At 37.6% G+C, this 24,514-nt stretch overlaps 1 long non-coding RNA gene across 1 annotated transcript in view; it reads right to left on the bottom strand.

Annotated features, from left to right (window-relative positions):
- Window positions 1-3,969: 3,969 nt before the first annotated feature.
- LOC113609204 (uncharacterized) overlaps window positions 3,970-24,514 on the bottom strand; it is a 46,187-nt gene continuing 25,642 nt past the window's right edge. Inside the window, exons 2-3 of the long non-coding RNA XR_003428556.1 lie at window positions 9,489-9,685; window positions 3,970-6,191 (exon numbers count right to left, since the gene is read on the bottom strand). This is a non-coding gene — a long non-coding RNA (uncharacterized LOC113609204). The remainder of the gene's footprint in view (window positions 6,192-9,488; window positions 9,686-24,514) is intronic.

Genomic DNA, 24,514 nt, shown 5'->3' with positions numbered 1-24,514 from the left:
AATGAAGAGTAGCTATTAGTATTAGCCATTATAGCAAAAGCATTTCCAAACACTCCCTGATCTTTGTATGAATGGCTCCTTCGTTCATTGATTAATTCACTCACCCAGTATCTACTGAACATGTTGTTTGCTGGGCACTGGTCCTGTCACTGGGAATGGGGACGCAATGGTGAAGGCAAAGTCCCTGCTCTATTTGAAGTCTCAGTTCTACTGTCATCTCCTTCCAGAGCCCTCCTCCATCACTCAGTCTAGGTCACACCTCCCCGTCCACCACCACCACCACACTGTCACCCCTGCAGGTCACTAGGCTTTATTTGATTCAAAAATGCTTATGACTACCCAAAACTCTCTTGTTCATTTATTTGCTTACTCACTTCTTTCCTGTTTACCCTCCGCTCGCTCCACCCCAACCCCCACAGAACATACACTCCGTAAAGGCGGGGACCATGACTTCTCATTTACCACTGTGTTCCCTGCACAGTGCTGGCTATTATTCACTCAGTGCTCCCATAATTCAACCCAACTTTAATAGCAAAATTCCAGAGAAGAAAATCATTTGAGCAATTCATTCGCTTTTCTTTGCAGATTAGGTTGATGTGTGGAATTTATAAAGAAAAGCTAGAACAGTCAAGGTCATTTAACTCACAGGAGAGAAATAAACTTTAAAAATGGCCTTTGATAGTCTAGAAGCCTGGGTTTTAGTGCTGTGAGACCATGTGGAAGTCACAGCCTCTCCAACCATGTCCTTGTCTGTAAAATGGAAAGGATCATGTCCACTCTGACAAACCCACTCGTAGGGCTGTCATGTGGCAAGATACAAACATAGCTAGCATTAGGACCCTAGCCTTTACAACGTGGTTTAACATGCATTTGCCCAGCTGAGTCTTACAAAAGTGATCCTTTGAAGTACAGAAGGGAGAGGCTATTTTCATTCTGTTTTACAGAAGAAGATACTAATATTAGAGAGTTCTTTTGAGACTGGTAAGAAAAGAAGCAAGGAAAAGAGAAGTGTACTATAACGGTAGATATGTCACTATACCTTTGTCCAATCCCATAGAATGTACAACATCAAGAGTGGACCACAATGAAAACTATGGACTTTGGGTGATAATCATGTGTCAGTGTCGGTTAATCAATTGTAACAAATATTCCACTCTGGTGAGGGATTTTGATAATGGCGTATGCATGTGTGTGGGCAGGAGGTATATGGGAAACCTCTGTATCTTCCTCTCAATTTTACCATGAACCTAAAACTTCTCTGAAAAAATAGTCTTTTTTCAAAAAACTGAAAATTAAAAGAGAGAGAGAGAAGTGGCTGGGGTCAAGTGGGGAGAGAAAGGTCAAGCAGCATCTTTGCAAGATACTATTGTTCATCACACTCCCACTTTCGTTATCTCCTGTGATCCTTTCAGTCACTCTCATCCAATTTTATAGATGGGGAAACTGAAGTGCAGAGAATTAAGGTAATGGTTTAACCACAAGTAGGCTACTGGTAAATAAAGATAACAGGTTGCGAAGCCAGTTCCTCCAACTTCAAACCCCACACATTTCACTTTCACCACGTTGCTTCCAAGAAATGATCAAGGGCAAGAAATTTGGCAAAAGAGAAACATGCTATGAAAAGAAAATTAAAATCACCAATCATTTTTAAACAAAGGAGGATTATCAACTCTTTTTTCTTTTCCCAGATTTAACTGAACTCTGGGTGGGGAATGTATATGGAGTAACATGAGGATTAGCTATGAGGAAGAATTTAATAACAGAGACAGTGATTTAGCCACTAATGAGATTATGAGGGATACCCTTGGAATATAGCTTTAAGATGCGATTAAACCCTAACATCGAAACTTCCATCATTCCAGGAAAAGTTGAATGAGAATCTGTGTGAAGACAAAGGGACAGATGTTAATTTAAAGTTCCTAGCTGTCATCCTTGATCTTTATAAAATGGAACTATCTTTTTAAACTGTAAAAGATATATTTTTAAAAATTCAGAAGTGAATAATATAGGAAGTACTCCACAAACTCCACTCAGAAGCCCCTTCCCAAGAGACAAGCATTGTTAACAGTTTGATATTGCGCCTTCTACACTGGATTTATTTTACCTAAATGTGATCATTCTCTACATACTGTTCTCTAACCGTTTTTTTCCACTCCATATGATAGACAATGTTCCAGGTGAAAAGATAAATCTACCTTTTTCTTTTCAATAGTGGACATACCATAATTATTATTTTCTTTTTATTGAAGAATTTAATACAGTAATATTTTCAGAAGAAAGACAGATCATTTCACCAATTTCTTTTCATTCTCCTGTCCAGTTTCAACCACCCACAGAGTTTTAGTTGTTCCTACTTTATAGGTGTGAAAACAGTCATTTCTTTCTTCCCCAGAAGCTTTGGTCACTTGGTCCACTAATTCTGTGTATGTAAGAAATATTGACATGAAATAAGTATTCATTTCTAGAACAAAAAATTCTCCAGGTAAAGGTTATGGTATTTTCTGCTTCACATAGAACTTGTGAAAAATAAAATCTTTAATGCATGGGATTCAAAATTAATATCCCATGACCAGAGAAGTGACCACAATCTCACATCACAACAGTACTTAAGAGTTCTTATAAACCAAGTAAAGGAATTGAGATTTTGTTCTGAAGGCAATGGGAATTAGTCGGGCATGAATGCATTTTTAACTGGGGGAGAGCATAGTCAGATACTTGATACAGGAAGATCTCACTAGCTAAAGATAATGGTTTAGAATGGTGAAAATCCAGGGACAAGGAGACCCAGTTACTCATGAATGACAAGCCTTTATTAAGGTATTGTAACCGAAAAACCAGCCTGAACTGACCCTGTCCTGTTCCTAACCAGAACTAAGTTGTTTTTCAGAGACAACAGAGCAAAACTAAATCATGCAGCCAACAAATGCACAGAGGAGAAAATTTTACCTTTAAATAACACCAGGAACTAAAGTTTCTCCCCCACCATGGAACCAAGACCAGAACATGACTAGAACCCGAATGCCAGAATCCTTTCAGAAGTGAAGGGTTTTTTGTCCAGGAAGATCCCGTGCTGAAGCCTCTTTACCATATCTTACCATACACGGCCAAGTCCTGAAGCCCTCCAATTGAACCCTGCCCCATATCAACCAGTGCTTCCACATACCAACCCATTCTACCTTAACTCATAAAAATTTGACTGAACCCCAGATCAGGGAAACAGGCTGAGAGCCTTGCCTCCTGTCTTCTTGCCGGTCGCCTTCTCACTAAAGCGTTTTCTTTTCTCAGAAGTCAGTGCCATAGTATTGGTTTCTATGTGCATTGGGCAGAGAGCCCCATGCTTAGTAACAGTATTAAGTATTATACCTCATTCATACTTTACCTTTATTTTACTTTTTTAAAATACTACTTTACTTACTTTAGTAAGATATTAAGTATTGTTGAGGCCAGTTGATTCTGAGCCTTGCTATAATTACTGCTGACAGAAATATTGTAGGTGAGCAAAACTTGACACCCCAAAATGTCTCTCTGGTATGTGGATTATTTCAAACTGAAAACAATCAAGGCCCAAAAGATTCAGGAAGAAACTTTGACCTTCCCGCTTCAAACTGCCTGAAGATAGTAGATAGAAGCCTTGTTCCAGGAAGGGAGCTGTCACAGTAGATAATTATAGTATGAACTAGGTTTGTAAACAGGGATGAACCTAGCAAAGTTTGTTTGTTAAAATTCCTGTGTCCCATTGTCTCTTCATGGTCCAGCAAACATTTGTTTACCAAACATTTGCTTTTCCGTCTCCCGTCAATGGCCTTCCTCCCCTGTGAAGTCCTAAACTCCTACCCCCAACATCTTCTTTTGTCTTTAGCTGAAAATGATAGTTAAGGTGAGGGTTTCAACCTTTTTAGCAAGTTATTTAATTTTTCTGGGTCTCTCCCATGTATACATGTTTTTAAACTTTTGTGTGATTTTCTCCTGTTAATCTGTCTCATGTCAATTTAATTCTTAGACCAGCCAGAAGAACCTAGAACGGTAGTGGAAAATTTCTTCCTCCCCAACAGTATAAATACAAACTCTGGCCTCTCCTTCTAAAATGTCCCTTGGCCTCAGTACATTGCCAAAGATACCAACCTCCACTTCCAAGAGGGCTTAATTACATGGCTGTAGGCTGGACTCCTGTTTCTCACCACATGAACCTCTCTCTCCAGAGGGCTGCTTGAGTGTCCTCATGACATGGAAGCTAGCTTCCTCCAGAGCAAGCAATCCAAGAGAGAAGGCAAGAAGGAAGCCATGTGCTTTACATCCTGGTGTCAGAAGCCACACAATGTCATACATACATTATTCATTTCATTTAAGTCAGTTAGTCCATCCCACACTCAATGGAAGAGGAGTTAAGTGCCATCTCTTGAAGAGAGGAATGTCAAAGAATTTTTGGACATATTTTAAAACCCCCAGAGGAGTCTAGTTTCAAATCCAGATTGATACACACGAGAGTCAGAGGCTTAGGGGACTGTGAGACGTAATTCTCCAGGAATTCACAAAAGCAAATGGGAGTTCTTTAGACTTTCACGGTCCATAGAACTGGGAGGATTCAGTGTAGTTTATCTAGACATCTGAGAGGCAGGGAGGCCAAATGATATTTCAGTTATACTATTAATCTCCCCATGTTATCAAATGTGTTACTGAGAGCATGAGATCTAAGTCTTTCCTGTTAATTCTCAAAATTATGAAAACATCCAAAGTATTTCATTATTTCCACATATCCCAATTTTTAATTCCAACTGAAATCTGGCATCTATTTTAGCACTCAAGGAGTGTTCTGCTCTTTCTGGGAAGGATTAGACGTATGTTAGTTGGAGAAGGTAAACCTTTAAAATGAGCCTTTGAGTGCCTGGATCCCCTTTTCTCTTCAGGCTTTTGTCAAAGGCAGGTTTAGCTCATGTGTGTGGGTATGTGTGTGTTTGCTTGAAATTAGACTGAGAAATTACATTGTTTAACCAGTTTATTGTACCAGTTGGACACTGTAGGGTAAAGGCAGGAATTTGACTTTTTATCACCACTGCCCCCCTTTAAATGCTCTATTATTAGTTCACGTACCCTCCCTTCAATGAAATCTCAATCAGATCTCACAGCTTTTCCAATCACCCTCACATAATAAAATATTACTCTATTTTGTCTAGTCTAAGATGAACATATTTTTCCATTTTAATATCTCATCTCTGAATCTCAAAGTCATCTTGTAGTCATAATTGGAAGGGATTTTTTTCCCCAAGTGTTATATAAAATAATGGAACATCTTATAATCAATAGCATCTTAGACTCAATGAAATTTAATAATCTCTTTTTCCAGGTATTAAAAAATCTAGTCAGTATAATAATCAAAATCCTATTCTCATCAAATTTAAAACTTCTCTCTTCTCTGATCTCTAGCCTACTTCAGTCTTGGAAGCCTATAATGAAAGAAGATGGGGATGGTTAGAATCATCTTCAGCTCTTATTCTACCTTCTCCTTGACTCCCTAGCTGATGCTTTGGGACCTTTCAGGGATTGGAGTGAGGAGATTGAAAAGAAGTAAAAGTAAATATAGTATTATTTCACAGTACAGTTATACTCTGGTATAGGTATTCTCTCTGTGAGGGATGTTCTAAATGTCAATTCTTTCTTTCTTGGAGTGGTTTTGTGGCTTTTTCAGAGACAACTTCCATCATTGGGGATCTCTCACCTACAGTTCATCTGACGTACACTATGCCTCCTCTTACAACTTCCCCTTTAGCCACTGGTTTTTGTGGCCCACCCCTCCATTGGATTTACTCCTCTTGTGTGGAGTTCCACTCATAACAACCCAATACATTCCAACCTCGGGGGCCTCATGGGTTCATGGGAAATTCAAACATCCTTTGTCACACCAGATGCTAGAAGTTGTGGTGGATTCCGACAGAGCCATTTTCCCTCACTGTGCTCCTAGTCAACAGAGCTCAGGCCACTGACTCTCACCTTTAAATTTTGTAGTTGTGAATCAGATGCCAGTCCTTGCATGGAACACGTGAAAAACTCTCCAAATGGTTCTCTAGAAGCATCATCACTGGGTCTGAGAACAGTATCTCATTAATTGCCTCTTGGAATGGTCAGTCTTAGGCAACTTCACTTCTGTTTCAGGTTTCATCATCAACTTTAAGATAAACACACTCACATATAAAATGCTAGAAAAGAAAAAAGGTTTATTTATTTTTTTCTACGTGTCATAGTGCTTTTCATTTTCTATTTAATATCACTTTACATATACAAAAATTTATATTTTTAGCATGAATTTTACCATTATCTTTATAGTGTGTATAGCTAGTATTATTTTTTTGTTGAATTTACAATATTGTGTTAATTTCAAGTGGACAGCAAGGTGATTCAGTTTTTATATATATATATATATATATATATATATATAATTTTATTTATTAAATCAATTAATTCTCTACTTTTTCCCCCCAAATGCTGAGAAACTGCTCACAATAAAAGATATAACAATAGGGTGAGATACAGTAACTATCTACTTTATGCTGGGTCCTTTATGTTACTGTTGATATATTGAGAAGAACAAAACATCACTAATGTAGTATGCCTGCCAAGAATGCATAACCCAAATTTACTCATGAGGAATAGCAGACAAAGACTCAGAATATAGAAATCAAAACAAACTATCAGCTTTCTTACTGACAAAGATAATTTGCGGAATGCAGAGGCCAAATGCTAACACTTCCTAAAACTTGGCTCCTGAATTAATCAGACTTAACACCAGTCCCTCTCCTCAGTACATGCATAAACCATAGGCCTCTTAATTCAGGAAACAATGTCTACCCCATTAAGCTTGTCAAACGGAGGAAAGGAGACTAGAATACCCTGGCTCTGCGGTAGACAGATTGAAAAGAGAAAAGAACCCAGAAGCAGCTGACATACACATGTCCACACAGTACCCAGATAACACAAATGGCAACTTTGGAGATAGAGATACCTTCTCTAGGTGGATCCAGACCCTATTGCACAGGGTTTAGAGTCCACAAAATCCTTGTTGGAATTAATCCTTCCTTCAGGTAAACCTAACTCTCTTCCAGGGCACAAGGCCTGAAAATGCAGCTGAGTTTCAGTCCTCTACTCACCACTGGCACAGATGGGCAGCCCTGTGCAGGTGGCAGCCCTGCATGCCTAATTCTTTCTCTCAATTCACTGAAAGTTTGAGAAGGACAGAATGTAGGGAGGAAATTCCCTTCCATTTTCTAATATACGGTTGAAAATTCTATTTCAGTGGCCTATGTAGGGATTCCGGGAAGAAGAGAAAATGGTCCCCTCTATGTAAGGGATGTTGATACATTAAAGATATCAGTTTATCTCCCATGATACAGTTTATTTTTTTCATCTTATTCTGAACTGTCTAGTCATTTAGGTTTAGGCGTATCTGTTGTATGTAGATAACAATATTTAGATTTTGTAATTAGGGCCCAGCCCAGGAATTTTGTCTTATAACAGGAATATTTGCAGCATTCATATTAATTACTCTAAGTGATATGACTACTATCATTTTGTATGCTTTCTATTTTTATTCACTTTGCTATTTCCCTTCTTTATAATTCTATCTTTTGCTGCATTGACTTTTATTAGCTTTTTCTTCTTTTCTAGTGATTTCCTAGTCATACATCCTATTTATCCTATTGTCTTTACATAATAATTATTATAATAAATATATTTGAGCCCTTATTTCTAGATCAAAATCAATATTGATTTCCATCTGTGAAATATGACAACCTCCCCTCTGCCTATCTCATAACCTTTAACTGAGCTTTTTAATGCAAATTATTCTATTTCTTCTTACCTTGGGTTCTTAGCATATCTTCTAAGAAATAATATTTTCATTTTTATTGTTTTATAAACTTAGTAACAACTCTAAAACTTACCGGCCTCTCTGCTTACCGATTTTCATGTTACATAATTCTTCCCTTTCTTGAGCTCTTAATTTTGATTCACTTCTCAGCCTACTAAACCAAAAGAATACTTGCTAATTCAGGATGTAATTGTTGGAACCCAGGGCAGGCATCCCCAAAATATGCCTTAATGCCATAATGATTATTTTGAATTAAAGTTACTTAAGAAATAGCCTCAAAAAGAGACATGCACCTCAATGTTCATTGCAGCACTATTTACAATAGTGGGACATGGAATAGCTGGGACATGGAAACAACCTAAATGTCCATCAACAGAGGAATGGATAAAGAAGATGTGGTACATATATACAGTGGAATATTACTCAGCCATAAAAAGGAACGAAATTGGGTCATTTGTAGAGACATGGATGGACCTAGAGTCTGTCATACGGAGTGAAGTAAGTCAGAAAGAGAAAAACAAGTATCGTGTATTAACACATACATGTGGAATCTGAAAAAATTGGTATAGACGATCTTATTTACAAAGCAGAATAGAGACACAGGCGTAGAGAACAAACATATGGATACCAAGGGGGAAAGGGGGGGTGGGATGAATTGGGAGATTGAGATTGATATATATACACTATTGATACTATGTATAAAATGCATAACTAACGAGAAAATATTGTATAGCACAGGGAACTCTACTCAATGCTCTGTGGTGACCTAAATGGGAAGGAAATCCAAAAAGGATGGGATATAAGTATATGTATAGCTGATTCACTTTGCTGTACAGTAGAAACTAACACAACATTGTAAGGCAACTATACTCCAATAAATATTAAAAATAATAATAATAATCACCTTAACTTCCAAATAGAATACCTTCACATTTTTGAAAACTAGTTCATTTGTATATATAAACCAACATTGTCTACAGAAGATTTTGTTTGTGCTCCAAATATGCTAATGTCATTCCCAGTTGAAACTGTCACATACTAAAGGTTACACATTTCTTTCTTTTTAAATAAAAAGTCAGATAATCACTGAACACCTTAATTAAAAAAAAGAAAGAAAGAAATAGCCAATACAGGAGGGACAATCTGATCCTCCCCTCTGTCTCCCTGACAGCAGGAAATAAATCTCTGATGTGAGAGGTGCCCTCCCTGTACCAAGAGGTAGAATGACATCCTTATCACCAGAGGTAGGGAATTCAGGGCAAAGAAGGCTCTATAAAATACCTGTTACCTCTTTACTAATTTACTATTCACACCCAAACACTGCTTAAATTTCTTACTAATTAAGTACCCAAATCTAAGTTTCTGTGCCCTGTTAATTTCTCTCAAATTTACTGTTTCTTTGTCAAAAAAAAAATATATATATATATACATACATATAAAAGCTGCCTGCTTGGACACTTTTTAGGTCCCATTTCTATGAGACCTTTGTGCACACGATTTAATATTTGTTTCTTTTTCTTCTATTAATCTTTCTTCTGTCAATTTTAGTATTAGTCCAACCACAAGAATTCAAGAGGAGTAACTGGGAAAATTCCCTCCTTGCTGATAATATGTTATTGACTCTACTCACATTATTTTCTCAGCCTTCAATGCCCTCCATTTGATGATAGCCAACTTCCTATTCTGTATTCTCAAGACACATCCATTGTGCATACTTCTGTTATGGAACTTATTTCATTCTGTGCATGCATTACTGGAATGTAAGCTCCTTAAGAGCAATTTCTTTCTCTGTCATCTCTACTTTCTTTCCAGTGTGTTGCAAAGAGCCTGGAAGGTACGAAATAGAGACTCAGTCACTGTTGAAAGAAGGAAATCATTAGCTGAATTATTTAATATTTGATCACTGAGAACACTGCAGTACTTCTGCGTATTGTGCTGTAATGCTGAATTTGTAGACAGAAACACAGAGGAAAAAAGGCTGAATGACATCACAGTTGGAGATACCAACCCCTTCAAGGAGCCATTCATCTGATAGTCAAAGCCACACTCTCCAAGTGAGGTATAATCAAGAAGAAGGCTGAGCACCAAACATGTGCTATGCCCACACTTAAATGGGAGGAGAATGGAGTGAACAGGAGGAGAAGTAGGCAGCAGGGTGAATCAACGCTGTGGAAACTTAAGTGGGAGAGAGTCAAAGATGGCAAAAGTGGTCAACAGTAACTAATAATTAAGGGATATAGGAAGGATGAAGGATGAGACCAGAAGTAAGGTCATTAGAAGTTGATGATCTTGTTTCCCACATTTTTTTACATGGTTGTCTTCTCTGTGCTCGTCAGTTGTGATTTAAAACTATGAATACTTAGATAAATAAAAGCTCTAACCAGTCTAGGTACTTGCTAAGTCAATTAGCATATTTGAAAATTCAGTTATAGTCACCTGCATGGTAAAAGGATTTTTTAAATGAATCTGGCATTTCAATCCCTCTCTATCTCAATCCCCTAAAAGTTTGCTTTAAAAGATTAAATAAATAAATTCAAATTTCTTATAGGGTAAAATTCTTATCTTTAAGAGTAAACAGTCTAGTCATCAAGGAAAAAAGAATACCAGATAAATATTATGGGGGAGTTCTTCACCTATTTGTGTTTAACCACAGCCACTTCAGGAAAAGACTAATGGGGATTTAGAAAACCTCATGAAATAAACCACATTGTAGCCATATGTGGAGGCAAAATACATATATATATATATATATATATATATATATATATATATCACTCGAGTATATCCTAAATTGTAGAGGAACATGATGAAAGGGAGTCTACTCTTGGTGCAAAAACTGATTCTTTGGCAAATTTTCAAGGGCAAGAAGGTACTTACGACTTTCTACAGTGAGATATATTTAAACTTACTGTTTTATCACTGAGTAGCTTTTAAAGTTGTATCAATTTTCTCTAAAATACTTTGTACTCAGAAGTTCTTCACTATCACAGATTACACTAGATGTTTCTAAACGAAGACCTCTTTTTCAAGTGAGAAAACTCCAGATCTAGAAGGAAACATAATGTAGCTTACTGCCAAAACTACATGATTATTAGTTTATATATTTGTTGAAACAAACACGTATCAAGAACTTACTATATTAAAGTGTAGTGTACATCACTGTTTCTCAAACCATCTATGGTAGAGGACTATTTTTTCCCCAATCCATCATGATTTTTCAAAAATGTAATAAGAATAAATTACTAAACAAAATAACATCAAAAAAGGAAGCCCAACTTTTTATTATTAAATTCCACAGAATAAAATTACATTCTCAAATTACCTTTATAATGTTCTAAATATTTACTCTCAATTCCTATTCTTATCTGTTTGCCACACCCCCTATCCTGTTCCTTAGGCAGGGCTGGGGGTTGGTTAGTGCTTTAACCAACATAGGCATTTGTGTCTCAACTCAACGGAGGCTTTCATTCTTACAGTCAAAAGAAATTCAGAAATACTCCTCCCATTGGCATAACCAAGAGTACACCAATTACGCAAGAAAACAAACACATAGAAAGAAAACTTGTGTAGAAAGAGTACACAATCAGGCTTCTTTTATGCACTATAATCATCACAGGACCAGTGAAAAAACTTTCAGGCATTTCCAGGACTTATAAAAATTTTTGAGAGCTAAAATATATTAACTGACTCCAAAAAATAAACACAGAAAGTAAAATTAACAAATGTTAAAATCTTAAAAATAAAGCATTGATTATTAAATTAATGATTATCAATTAATTATTAGTAATTTTTAAATTTAGTGTTCATAAAATATCATTATATTTGAAAACCCTTTTTAAGTTACATTTTATCACTTTCCAATATCAGCAAGAAATCATAGCTAGTGGTATTTTAAGGGAGTTATTTGCAGCTAAGTTATTTAAAAAGAAAAAAAATCCTTTCAAAAATTTTATAGCCAAAAAAAGTTTATATGGGTTATGAAGACATCTTAATAAATGTGAAATGACATGGTTTTAAAAAGATTTTTCAAAAATCTTTTTAAAAACCCTGTCCACAAAGTATAAACACATTGACTTTTTGTTAAATGAATGAATGAATTTAGAAGGCACACTTTGGAAAAACTAGAGGAGAAGCAACAGGACACTTGCATTGTACAGGGCTTGTTGCAGAGAGCAACATTTATAAGCAGAGAATGGAGATAAGGCTAGAATACAAGATCAGACATCTGCAACATCCACGGTAGGAAACAGTTAAAACATGGCAGGAAAACAGAATCAGCAGACACCAAATGAGGCAAAGGAAAAAAGGACGGTAGATTAAATCAGACCAGGCTGGAGATTATTTCCCTAACCACATTGAAGACAGTTCTTCCCAGACATTCAGAGAGAGAAAATTGGGAGTTTATATCAACTTTCACGAATAATTTTCATTGTTGTTACCTTTACTTATTAAGGTACTACTAAATATACATAATTTTTAAATTTCATATTGTGAATCTAAGTTTTTCAAACAAATCCTTTTTTACTTCTGTAACATACAAGGTTAATGGGCCTATCCAGGTATGGTTACCATCTTAGTTCATTTAGGCTGCTATAACAAAATACCATAGACTGGGCAGCTTATAAACAACAGAATTTTATTGCTTATAGTGCTGGAGACTCAAAGCCTGAGATCAGGGTGCCAGCCTGGTTAGATGAGGGCCCACTCCCAGGTTGCAGACATACCGTCGTATCCTCACATGGTGGAAGGAGCAAGCCAGCTCTCCAAGGCCTCTTTCATAAGGGCACTAAACCCATTTATGAAGGCTGGGCCCTCATGACTTAATCAATTCCAAAAGGCCCCCATCTTCTAATACTATCATCTTGGGCATTAGGTTTTCAACATAGAAATTTGTGGTTGGGGGGGCACAAACGTTCAATTCAGACTGCAGCAGTTATGAACAGACATATAGACTGCCTAGAAATATCCTGTGTCTTCGAGCATTTACATAGTGCTTGATTTCTTTCTTTCTTTCTTTCTTTTCTTTCTTTCTCTTTCTCTCTTTCTCTCTTTCTTTCTTTCTTTTATATGTCATTACTTTTACTTGAATTTGCTTTTATCTTTTTTATTAAGGTATGTATAGTAAAGAGTACAAATTTTAATTGCATAACTCAACATGAATATTCACCAACAGATCATAACATACAATAGTTGCACCACTTCAGATGGCTCCCTCCCAGTCAGTATACCCCCAAAGGTAATCACTATTCTGACTTCTATCACCGTTGATTAATTTTTCCTTTATTGAGCTTAATATAAATGGAATCATACAGTAGGTACTTTTTGGTTCCTGGCTTCTTTTGCTCAACATTATGCCTGTAATATTCATCTGTCTTGTCATTTAGTAGCTATACAGGTTTCCTCCACTACCAAAAGCAGAGTGTTCCTTGTGGTGGCTCAAACCCTAAGCAGCATCTGAACAGGGAGGGAAACAGCAATTATTGGCAATTGTACAGGTGGCCTATAAGAGGCAGAACAGGTCTCTGATGGTGGCCAGACCACCACACTTCATGCCCCAACCCTTGCTGAATACCCACACCAGCCCCTCATGCTTCAGCTCTGCTCCCCACTGGGGCAGAGGATGCCAGTGCTGGAAGGGGTAAGAGCACATGCTTGGACCCAACCCTCAAGCTTCTGTTCCAGCAACTTGGAACCTGACCCCAGCCCTAACAGAGCAGTGACAGCCACTGAGCAGAGGGAAATCCCTACCTCACACCTGACTCCAGCCCTAGCCCCTCCTTCTCCAGCCCCACCTCCTATTGAGTGGATAGCTGCCAGCACATCATGAGGAAAGATGTGACTTGCGTTCACATCAAATCTAGCTTTCTCACCAAAGCCACCAGGACCACACAGATTGTACAGGGACACTCCAATGTAAGGACACTGTTTCAAGACAGCTATAGGTAACTGTTTTACCTAAGCAAAATGAGGAGACAGAAGAATTTGTCTCAACTGAGAGAGCATGAGAAAACCCCTGAACAACAACTAATGAAACAGAAATAAATAATTTACTAGATAAAGAATTCAAAGCATTAGTAATAAGAATGCTAACTAAATTAGGGAAAAGAATAGATGAACATGGTGAGAGTTTTAATAAGAAACTAGAAAATTTAAAAAGAAACAGTCAGAGAGGGGGCAGAGTCAAGATGGTAGAGTAGGAAGATGCGGAGTTCACATCTCCTCACAACTAGGGCACCTACTAGGCACTGGTGGGGTTCCTCAGACACTTAAGGGGGTGGGAGGAATCCCCACACAACCAGGTAGGATGTGGGAGGGAAGGAGGAAGGGAAGAAAAGTGGAGGCGGGGTGGGACTGGCACCCCTTAATTGGGGCTGGGGAGGGAGAGGTTCCCACACTCAGAGGGGCCCACCTACAGTGCAGGGATAAGGGGATGGGGAGAGACTTTCAGGGAATTGGGGGATCAGAGGGCAGTGCAGCCAGTGTCTCCCCCACCTACTCAGGCCCTAGCAACTCTGCTGGGGTCCTAGGTCTGAACCCCCCACCCCCTGGGGGTCCCTCATGGCAAGGGGACCAGCAAGGATGGAGAGGGACCTTCAGGGGATCAGGGGATCAGAGGGGAACATGTCCAGCACCTCCCTTGCCCACTGGGGCCCCAGCAAGCCTGCTGGGGCCCCAGGCCTGAAACCCCACCCCCCTGGGGCCCCCTCCAGCCAAGCAGGTCCTGGGCCTGAGCCCCACCCCGACAAAGGCCTCTTCCAGCTGCGTGGGTCCCAGGCCCAAGCTCCACCTCTGCCAATCCTCCTCTGGCAGCACAGGTTCTGGCAGCCTGTACGCTACCCCTGAGAGGGCCTCCTCTGGCCATACGGGTCCAGGTGGGCCAAGCACGGCACCCTCCAAGGCCTCCTTCAGCTGCACCAGCCCCTGCAGGCACACTTGTGGAGTGCTGCACCCCAGCTGGCCTCCAAGAGCACATGTGCTCTGGGCCAGCTCCAGGAACAGACACTGGTGAGAGGAACACACACAGAGATGGGGCTGACACAGCAGATCCAGAGACCTACCTAGAAGTCTTGGAGCCCTACTGGGGAGGCGGTGGTAGCCTGTAGCTCACCATGGATGCAAGGACACTGAGAGAGGAGGAACAAGGGAATTTTCTTTTTTTAATTTTTATTTATTTTATTTTTTACTTTTTTTTTGCTGTCAGGGTTCCATTTTGTTTTGCTGTTGTTGTTTCATTTTTATTATTTCTAACATATTTTATATTTTTAAATTTAATTTTTTATTCTTTATTATTGTTTTACTCTTTTCTGTCTGTTGCTTTTTTGACTTTTATTTTTGTTTTTGTCGCAGCTTGCAGGGTCTTGGTTCCCAGGCCGGGGGTCAGGACTGAGCTCCTGTGGTGGGAGCACCAAGTCCAAGCCGCTGAATTAACAGAGAACTTTAGCTCCCAGAGAATATTAATTGGTGTGAGGTCCCCCAGAGGTCCTCCTCTTGGCACCAACACCCAGCTCCACCCAACCACCTGAAAACTCCAGTGCTGGCTGTCTCAGGCCAAACAACCAGCAAGACAGGAACACAGCCCAACCCATCAAATAAAAAAGAGATGACAAAAAAATGTTATAGATGAAGGAACAAGGTAAAAACCTATAAGACAAAATTAATGAAGAGGAAATAGGCAAGCTACCTGAAAAAGAATACAGAAGAATGACAGTAAAGATGATCCAAAATCTTGGAAATAGAATGGAGGCACGGATCAAGAAAATACAAGATATGTTTAACAAGGACCTAGAAGAACTAAAGAACAAACAAACAGTGATGAACATCAAAATAACTGAAATGAAAAATACACTAGAAGGAATCAATAACAGAATAACTAAGACAGAAGAATCAATGAGTAAGCTGGAAGACAGAATGGTGGAAATAACTGCCAAGGAACAGAAAAAAGAAAAAAGAATGAAAAGAAATGAGGACAGTCTCAGAGACTTCTGGGACAACATTAAATGCACCAACATTCAAATTATAGGGGTTCCAGAAGAAGAAGAGAAAGAGAAAGGGTCTGAGAAAACATTTGAAGAGATTATAGTTGAAAACTTCCCTAACATGGGAAAGGAAATAGCCATCCAAGTCCAGGAAGCACAAAGAGTCCCATAGAGGGTAAACCCAAGAAGAAACATAATGAGACACATATTAATCAAACTAACAAAAATTAAATTCAAAGAAAAAATATTAAAAGCAGCAAGGGAAAAGCAAAACAATAATATACAAGGGAATTCCCATAAGGTTATCAGCTGATTTTTCAGCAGAAACTCTGCCCGGCAGAAGCGAGTGTCAGGATATATTTAAAGTAATGAAAGGGAAAAACCTACAACTAAGACTACTCCACCCAGAAAGGATCTCATTCACCTTCAATGGAGAAATCAAAAGCTTTACAGACAAGCAAAAGCTAAGAGAATTCAGCACCACCAAACCAGCTTTACAACAAATGCTAAAGGAACTTCTTTAGGGAGGAGACACAGGAGAAGAAGAAGAAAAAGACCTACAAAACAAACCCAAAACAATAAAGAAAATGGTAATAGGGACAAACATATCAATAAGTACCTTAAATGTAAATGGATTAAATGCTCTAACCAAAAGACACATCCTGGCTGAATGGATACAAAAACAAGACCTGTATATATGCTGTCTACAAGAGACCAACTTCAAATCCAGAGACACATACAGACTGAAAGGGAGGGGATGGAAGAAGGTATTCCATGCAAATGGCTAGCATAGCAATACTCATATCAGATAAATTAGACTTTAAAATAAAGACTGTTACAAGAGACAAGGAAGGATACTACATAATGATCAAGGGATCGATCCAAGAAGAAGACATAACAATTATAAATATTTATGCATCTGACATAGGAGCACCTCAATACATAGGCAAATGCTAACAGCCATAAAAGGGAGGGAAAATTGACAGTAACACAATAATAGTGGGGGATATTAACACCGCACTTACACCAATGGACAGATCATCCAGACAGAAAATAAATAAGGAAACACAAGTTATAAATGATACATTAGACCAGATAGACTTAATTGATATTTATAAGACATTCCATCTGAAAGCAACAGAATACACTTTCTTCTCAAGTGTACACGGAACATTCTCCAGGATAGATCACATCTTGCGTCACAAATCAAGCATCGGTAAATTTAAGAAAATTGGAATCATATCAAGCATCTTTTCTGCCCACAATGCTATGAGATTAGAAATCAATTACAGGAAAAAAGTAAAAGAACACAAACACGTGGAGGCTAAACAATATGCTACTAAATAACCAAGAGATCACTGAAGAAATCAAAGAGGATGTCAAAAAATACATAGAAATAAATGACAACAAAAACACAACCCAAAACCTATGAGATGCAGCAAAAGCAATCCTTAGGAGGAAATTTATAGCAATGCAATCCTACAACAAGAAACAAGAAATATCTCAAACAACCTAACCTTACACCTAAAGCAACTAGAGAATGAAGAACAAACAAAACCCAACTAAGTAGAAGAAAAAAAAAACTATAAAATCAGAGCAGAAATAAGTGAAATAGAAATGAAGAAAACAATAGGAAAAATCAATGAAACTAAAAGCTGGTTCTTTGCAAAGATAAACAAAATTGATAAAACTTTAGCCAGACTCATCAAGGAAAAAAGGGAGAGGACTCAAATCAATAAAATTAGAAGAGGGCTTCCCTGGTGGCGCAGTGGTTGAGAGTCCGCCTGCCGATGCAGGGAACGTGGGTTCGTGCCCCTGTCCGGGAAGATCCCACATGCCGCGGAGCAGCTGGGCCTGTGAGCCATGGCTGCTGAGCCTGTGTGTCTGGAGCCTGTGCTCCACAACGGGAGAGGCCACAACAGTGAGAGGCCCGTGTATCGCAAAAAAAAAAAAAAAAAAAATTAGAAGAGAAAAAGGAGACATTACAACTGACACTGCAGAAATACAAAGGATCATAAGAGACTAATACAAGCAACTATACACCAATAAAATGGACAACCTGGAAGAAATGGACGAATTCTTAGAAACGTTCAACCTTCAAGAATGAATCACAAAAAAAACTGTATAGAAAAAAAAAATGAACCACGAAGAATTAGAAAATATAAATAGACCAATCACAAGTAATGAAATTGAAAGGGTAATTAAAAATCTTCCAACAAAGAAAAGTCCAGGACCAGATGGCTTCACAGGTGAATTCTATTAAATTTAGAAAAGAGCTAATACCCATCCTTCTCAAACTCTTCCAAAAAACTACAGAGGAAGGAATACTCCCAAGCTCATTCTACAAGGCCAACATCACCCTGATACCAAAACCAGACAATGATATCACACAAAAGAAAATAACAGACCAATATCTCTGATGAACATAGACACAAAAATTCTCAACAAAATACTTGCAAAAGAATCCAAAAACACATTAAAAGGATCATACACCATGATCAAGTGGGATTTATCCCCAGGATGCAAGGATTCTTCAATATATACAAATCAATCAATGTGATACATCTTATTAACAAATTAAAGAATAAAAACCATGTGATCATCTCAATAGATGCAGAAAAAGCTTTTGACAAAGTTAAACACCAGTGTATGATAAAAACTCTTCAAAAAGTGGGCATAGAGGGAACCTACCTCAACATAATAAAGGCCATATATGACACATCCACAGCAAACGTCATTCGCAATGGTGAAAAACTGAAAGCATTTTCACTAAGATCAGGAACAAGACAAGGATGTCCACTCTCACCACTATTATTCAACATAGTTTTGGAAGTCCTAGCCATGGCAATCAGAGAAGAAAAAGAAATATCAGGAATCCAAATTTGAAAAGAAGCAGCAAAACTTTCACTGCTTGCAGATAACATGATACTGTACACAGAAAATCCTAAAGATGCCATCATAAAACTACTACAGCTCATCAATGAATCTGGTAAAGTTGGAGGATACAAAATTAATGCACAGAAGTCTCTTGCATTCCTATACACTAACAACAAAAAATCAGAAAGAGAAATTGAAGAGACAATCCCATTTACCACTGCAACAAAAAGAATAAAATACCTAGGAATAAACCTACCTAAGGAGGTAAAAGACCTGTACCCAGAAAACTATAAGATACTGATGAAAGAAATCAAAGATGACACAAACAGATGGAGAGATATACCATGTTCTTGGATTGGAAGAATCAATATTGTGAAAATGACTATACTACCCAAAGCAATCTACAAATTCAATGCAATCCCTATCAAAGGTATTTTTCACAGAACTAGAACAAACATCTAAATATTTGTATGGAGAAACAAAAGACCCTGAATAGCCAAAGCAATCTTGAAAAAAAAAAAAAAAAAAAAAAAACAGAGCTGGAGAAATCAGACTTCCTGACTTCAGACTATACTACAAAGCAACAGTAATCAAGACAGTATGGTACTAGCACAAAAACAGAAATATAGATTAATCGATAGAAAGCCCAGAAATAAACCCACACACCTATGGTCACCTAATCTATGACAAAGGAGGTAAGGATATACAACAGAGAAAAGACAGTCTTTTCAATAAGTGGTGCTAGGAAAAGTGGACAGCTAAATGTAAAAGAATGAAATTAGAACACTCCCTAACACTATAGACAAAAATAAACTCAAAATGGATTAAAGACCTGAATGTAAGACCAGACACTATAAAGCTCTTAGAGGAAAACATAGGAAGAACACACATTGACGTAAATCACAACAAGATCTTTTTTGACCCACCTCCTAGAGTAATGGAATTAAAATAAAAATTAACAAATGGGACCTAATAAAACTTAAAAGATTTTACACAGCAAAGGAAACCATAAACAAGATGAAAAGACAACACTCAGAATGGGAGAAAATATTTGCAAACAAATAAATGGACAAAGGATTAATCTCCAAAATATACAAACAGCTCATGCAGCTCAATATCAAAAAAAACAAAATGGGTGGAATCAAAAATGGGCAGAAGACCTAAATAGACATTTCTTCAAAGAAGACATACAAGTGGCCATTAAGCACATGAAAAGATGCTCAACATCACTAATTATTAGAGAAAAGCAAATCAAAACTACAATGAGGTATCACCTCACACCAGTCAGAATGGCCATCATCAAAAAATATACACACAATAAATGCTGGAGAGGGTGTGGAAAAAAGGGAACCTTCTTTAACTGTGGGTGGGAATGTAAATTGATACAGCCACTATGGAGAACAGTATGGACATTCCTCAAAAAAGTAAAAACAGAACTACCATATGACCCAACAATCCAATTGCTGGGCATATACCCTGAGAAAAACATAATTCAAAACGAGACCTGCACCCAAATGTTCATTGCAGCACTATTTACAATAGCTAGGGCATGGAAGCAACCTAAAGCCCATCAACAGATGAATAGATAAAGAAGATGTGGTACATATATACAATGGAATATTACTCAGCCATAAAAAAGAAATAAATTGGGTCATTTATAGAGATATGGATGGACCTAGAGTCTGTCATACAGAGGGAAGTAAGTCAGAAAGAGAAAAACAAGTATCATATATTAACACATATATGTGGAATCTAGAAAAATGGTACAGATGAACCTATCTGCAGGGCAGGAATAGAGACACAGACGTAGAGAATGGATGTGTGGACATGGGTGGGGTGGGATGAATTGGGAGATTGGAATTGACGTATGTGCACTGCCATGTGTAAAAGAGATAGCTAGTGGGCACCTGCCATATAACAAAGGGAGCTCAGCTCAGTGTTCCGTGGTGACCTAGATGGGTGGGATGGGGGGTGGGAATGGGAGGGAGGCCCAAGAGGGAGGGGATATATGTATACATATAGCTGATTCACTTAATTGTACAGCAGAAACTAACACAACATTGTAAAGCAAATATACCCCAATAAAAAAATAAAATACATGTACAATGGCAAAAAAAAAAGAAAAAGAACCTGTCAGAGCTGAAGAATACAATAACTGAAATGAAAAACATACTAGAGAAAATGAACAGCATACTAGCTTATACAGAAGAAGACATAAGTAATCTGGAAGATAGAATAATGGAAAACACCTAATCAGAACAGCAAAAATAAAAAAATTTAAGGGAATTCCCTGGCAGTCCAGTGGTTAGGACTCCATGATTTCACTGCCAAGGATGTGGTTTCAATCCCTGGTCAGGGAACTAAGATTCCACAAGGCATGCTGCATGGCCAATTTTTTTTTTAATTAAAAAATTAAAACAATTTAAGGTTTTTTGGGGATAACATCAAGCATACCAACACTTGCATTATAGGTGTCCCAAAAACAGAAGAGAGAGAGAAGGGGATTGAAAATATATGTGATGAAATTATGGCTGAAAACTTCCCAAACCTGAAGATGGAAACATATCCAGGTACAGAAAGCACAGAGGGTCCCAAACAAGTTGAACACAAACAGACTCACGCCAAGACATATCATAATTAAAATGTCAAAATTTAAGAATAAAAAGATAATTCTAAAGGCAGCAAGAGAAAAACAAAGAGTCATATACAAGGGAAGTCCCATGAGGCTATTAGCTGATTTCTCTGCAGAAATTTTGCAGATAGCAAGGGAGTGGCATTATATGTTTAAAGTGCTGAAAGGGAAAAACCTATAATCTAGGATACTCTAACCAACAAGATTATCATTCAGAATTGAAGGAGAGATAAAGAAGTTCTCAGACAAGCAAAAACTGAAGAGTTCATCAATACTAAACTGACCATCTTCTCTAAGTGGAAAAGAAAAAGCTATAACAAGAGTAAGAATTTATAGGAAAGGAAAAATCCCACTAATAAAGGCAAATATATAGTAAAGTCTGTGGATTAACAACTCAAATAAACCCATATGAAGATTAAAGGACAAAAACTGCAAAATCAACTACAACTACAATAAACAGTTAAGGGATAGAGATGAAGATGTAAAATATGACACCCAAACCTCAAAACATGGGAAAGAGAAGTAAAAAAAAAAAAGTAGATCTTTTAAAATGATTTTGAACTTAAATGACTATTAGTTTAAAACAAGTAGATACAGCTATAGTTCCTTATACATAAACCCCATGATACCCACAAAACAAAAATCTACAATAGATATACAAAAACTAGAGAGAAAGGAAAACAAGTATACCACTAAAGAAAATCATTAAACCACAAGGGAAGAAACTAAAAGAAGAGAGAACTACAAACACAACCAGGAAACAAGTAACAAAATGACAATAAGTACATGCCTATCAATAATAACTTTAAATGTCAATGAACTAAATGCTTCAATCAAAAAACATAAGGTGGCTGATTAGATTTTTAAAATGACCCATCTATATGCTGCCTACAAGAGACCCACTTCAGAGCTAAAGACACACAGAGAGTGAAAGTGAGAGGATGGAAAAAGATGTTTCATGAAAATGGAAATGGAAAGAAAACTGTGGTAGCAATACTCTTGTCAAAGAAAGTAGACTTTAAATGGTCTATAACAAAAGACAAAATGGGGCATTATATAATGATAAGGGGACCAATACAAAGAGAGGAATAACATTCATTAACATATATGCACCTAACAATCAGGGAAATATTAACAGACGTAAAGGAAGAAATTGACAATAATACTATAATATTAGGGCACTTTAACAGCCAACTTACACCAATGGACAGATCTTCCAGACAGAAGGTCAATAAGGAAACAGTGACACATTAGACCAGTTGAAATGAATGTCTACAGGACATTCCAACCAAAAACCAGAAAACACATTCTTTTCAAGTGCACATAGAATATTCTCTAGGATAGATCACATGCTAGGGAAAAAAAACAAGTCTCAGCAAACTTAAGAGGATAGAAATTACATCAAGTATTTTTCTGACCACAACAGTATGAAACTGGAAATCAAATACAGGAAGAAAATGTGGAAAGCACAAACATGTGGAGACTAAACCATATGCTACTAAAAAACGTGATCTTAGAGAAATGCTTTCTACTTTTCACCGTGGAGTATGATGTTAGCTGTGGGTCTGCCATAAATGGGCTTTATTATGTTAAGGTATGTTCCCTCTATATCCACTTCATTGAGAGTTTTTATCATGAATGAATGTTGAATTTTGTCAAATGCTTTTTCTATATCTATTGAGAGGTTCATGTGGTTTTTATTGATGTTATGTGGTGTGTCACACTGATTGATTTGCAAATATTGAACCATCCTCGTATCCCTGGAATAAATCCCACTGGATCCTAATATATGATTCTTTTAGTGTATTGTTGAATTGGATTTGCTAATATTTTGTTGAGGAGTTTTGCATCTATGTTCAGCAGGGATATTGGCCTATAATTTTTTGTGTGTGTCTTTGTCTGATTTTGGTATTGGATAACGTTGGCCTCATAGAATGAGTTTGGAATCATTCCCTTGATGATAATTCTTCTCTAAATATTGGTAGAGTTCGTCTGTGAAGCTGCATGGTCCTGGACTTTTGTTTATTGGTAGTTTTAAAATTACTCATTCAATTCCATTACTATTAACTGGTCTGTTCAGATTTTCTATTTTTCCTGATTCAGTCTTGGACAATGGTATGTTTCACCTAGGTGGTCCATTTGTTGTTGTATAACTCTTCTTAGTATTCTCTTATGATTGTTTGTATTTCTGTGATATTGGTTGTAACTTCTCCTCTCTATTTCTAATTTTATCCATTTGGGCCCTCTTTCATTTTTTCTGGTGCATCACCATTTCTTTTCCATTGTTTCTATTTTTCTCCATAGCAGTTCTCAACATCTGGCATACTGCATATTTCTACATATTCACCTGCCATGTCTCATATCAGAATTATCCAATGACTTCCCTCCACACCCCTAATAAAAGCCAAACTATTCACAGTGGCTGAAAAAACTACCATGAGTGGCTTCTGTCAGCCCTCCGAACTCTTTTTTTCCTATTTATCTCCTCAGTCACTCTGCTTCAGCCACACTGGGCTCCTTGTTGTTCCTTGAAGGCACCAGACTGCTTCCTGCCTTAGGGCCTTTGCACTTGCTTTTTCCCTCTGTTCCTAATGTTCTTCTCACAGATATCTGCATGGCTTATACCCTCATTTCTTTCAGGATTTATTCTTATGGTCAGATACATCTTCCATGACTATCCTATTTGTAATTACATCAACCCCCCTCCCCACCAGAACTCCCCATTCCCCTTTTACTGCCTAGCAAATATCACCTTTTATCATACCATGCATTTATTTCATTTACTCCATGAAGACTTTCATTTTCATGAAAACAGGGATACTTGACTCTCATAAAATCATTTAGAAAGTCTCAATCAATAGTGGTCAAATTAATGAATGAAAGGCTGGAAAACAGGAAATGCAAAGGCAAAGATGTAAAGAATTTTAAGAAAATGCTAAAACTCTAATTTGACCTGATTCCTCTGAGATCCCAGATTGCATATAATACAGCAGTGTGGCACCTCCTTCCTTAGATGCTTGCTGAGTACTGACTTTGCTAAAGGGAAGGAAACATTTCATTTTGCTTGGTGGTAATGACTAACTTTCCCTCTCTCCCCCAGATAATGTTGTTTTGAGCTTTCACTACCACCAAAGGATCCAGATTTCTCTTTCTTCCAGATTTCTCTCTAGG

The sequence above is a fragment of the Aethalodelphis obliquidens genome, unplaced genomic scaffold (assembly GCF_003676395.1).
Source record: "Aethalodelphis obliquidens isolate GAN/ISIS:26980383/991018 unplaced genomic scaffold, ASM367639v1 scaffold55, whole genome shotgun sequence".
Taxonomy (NCBI): domain Eukaryota; kingdom Metazoa; phylum Chordata; class Mammalia; order Artiodactyla; family Delphinidae; genus Aethalodelphis; species Aethalodelphis obliquidens.
This window is presented reverse-complemented; position numbering and strand designations above follow the sequence as displayed.